The following is a 2,338-nucleotide window of genomic DNA, read 5'->3' on the forward strand; positions in this document are numbered from 1 at the left end:
GATAAGGAGCACTACGTTTCTGAAGCTGTTCAGAAAGGCATCTCAGAGGAGATTCATTTGAGCTTGACTTTGAGTTCTGTGAACAAACAATGGAATGGCCAGGCCACTCTCCCTTCTCTATTTGGCAGCGTTCTCACTAAGGATGCTTTTCATCCACGGAAGACATGCAGCCGTGTCAGCAAGACACTGTTGCTTATCACAACTGTGGGGATGCTACTGGCATCTCAGTTAGCAGAGACCAGAGAGGCTCCTAGTGGGTAGTCCATGGGGCAGCCCTATAGCAAGGCATACATGCTGGCCCGTGGTTAGGGCTTCTGGGCCTTGGGCTGCCATGAAAGAGGGTGAGTGGGGGCAGGGGAAGCCTGCTACAAGATTTCCTTTGAAGAAGTATTAAAACAAACAAGAAACCTTCAAAATATCCCTAGGTAAGTTTGCATTGTATTATTATTGCTATTACTGTTATTATTATTGTCATTTTGGAAACAATGCTTGTTCTAAGTGAACAGAAGGCCTGCTTTAGAAGGCCAAAATTTACCCAAAACTTGCAAGAATGGCTACAACAGTCTGGCTCTGATGCATGGCCAGGGTGGGGAGCCCTACCCACAAATCCAAGCACAGCAGGAAGGCCTCTATGGACTTTGCAGAACAGTTTCCAGAGGAAACAGGGTAGAGGGTGTGAAGGATATCACTTCAGTAGACCAAAGGTGGCCATCTTGGGTGGTTTAAATGTAAGCCCTCCAATAGGCTCATGTGTTTTATTAAATACCTGGCAGGAAAAGGTGTAACTGTGGCTGGATCCTGGGGTCTGGCCCTAAGGTGTATTTGGGGGGCCAGATCTGCTTTCCAGCCTCAAGGTGTGCAGAAGAGTCTGAGCTATGGGATCCTACCGCCCGGCTGTGCTTGCCTGTGGTGCGGGCTGTTTGGTGATGTTGGGTTTATGAACGGGAGCCAGCTTCTTCTGCTGCCAGCAGAGCTTCCCCTCGGATCTGTAAGCTGAAGTAAACCCTTCCTCCTACAAACTGTGACTGGTTTGGGTGTTCATCTCAGTGGCATGGAGCTGTCTACCATACCATCTGAAGCCCACAGTGGGCCTCTTCTGACCTCTGGTACCTTTGTGAGGATGTGAGAGCAAATGGACTGAGAATCAGAAAGACATAAAATCACTTAGACAATGAAAGAGCACTAGAGAATATGAATGAAAATGGATCTTGAAGGCTGCAAGAAGTTTAAGCCACAAAACCATTGCTACTATCTGTATGCTAATTAGTTGTTTTCAGTTTAACATTTATTGACTATCTGTGTGCTTTTCCTTAGGGAAATATTACTAGTCCATTGCTAAAACAATTAGATTTCTTTTCCTGTATCATCTTTTTTTTTATGCTCAATACTATAAGCAATTTGGGCTAGAGGTTTTCTTTTGTGTAAGGCTGTGTCAGGATTCAACGTGACAGGCTGGTATATGATTGAAACAAGTGTGATTTTGGAAGAGGCTTGAACACGTGTGTGCCGTTCTTTCCCTACTTGAGAGGGCTGTTTCCTGTTCTTTCTTCTTCTTTATTTTTGTGTCCAAGTAGATGAGTTGTACGTTTTCCTAAATGTGATACATCTTAGTTTTATGACTTTCAAAAAGTACTTTTTCATTTTTGTTTATGTATTTATGTTAATATGGAATACTTCATGCATTTGCATGTCATCCTTGCACATGGTCCTTGCTAACCTTCTCTTTATTGCTACAATTTTAGTTTATGTATTGCTGAAGAGAGCGCTCTTTTGTATTCCTTATTAGCATATCTTTGTATTAGGTTTCATCATAGTGTTTTTCAAACAAATTTCGCTTTTTTCTTTTTAATTTCTGGTTAACATGCAAAGAAATAATACTTAGAATTTGAAATTTTCCTTATAGCAGTTTACTGTAAAATGTAATGTGTACCTTTAGGGGCTAATGCTTTATAATGCAGAACGTAACATAATAATGTATTTGAATATATAAAATACATAAATATGCTTATGAAATAAGTGCTTTTGTTTTAAAAAGTCAAGGGGACTTCCTTAAGTTTCCTAGAATGATTATAATTGTTTCAAATTGTTTATATTTCTTTTTGCATGTGTTTGTGTGTTAGGTATGCAAGAATGTGTGTATGTATGTTTGTATGCATATGGGAACCTGTGTGTGTGTGTGTGTGTGTGTGTGTGTGTGTGTGTGTGTGTGTGTGTACGCCCACTCACATATTGCATCTGTGAGTGATTCTTTGAGACACAGTCTCTTGCTGAACCTAGTGCTCATGAATTCTAGCCAAAAGCCCTAGGGATTCTCCTATGTTCAGTGCTGGGATTACAA

At 41.1% G+C, this 2,338-nt stretch overlaps 1 non-coding gene across 1 annotated transcript; it reads right to left on the reverse strand.

Moving 5' to 3' along the window:
* Positions 1–1,659: 1,659 nt before the first annotated feature.
* LOC123455866 lies at positions 1,660–1,764 on the reverse strand. Its single transcript, XR_006634181.1, has one exon. It is a non-coding gene; the product is annotated as a U6 spliceosomal RNA (small nuclear RNA).
* Positions 1,765–2,338: the final 574 nt, after the last annotated feature.

This window comes from Jaculus jaculus, chromosome 18 (assembly GCF_020740685.1).
Source record: "Jaculus jaculus isolate mJacJac1 chromosome 18, mJacJac1.mat.Y.cur, whole genome shotgun sequence".
NCBI classification, from domain to species: Eukaryota; Metazoa; Chordata; class Mammalia; order Rodentia; family Dipodidae; genus Jaculus; species Jaculus jaculus.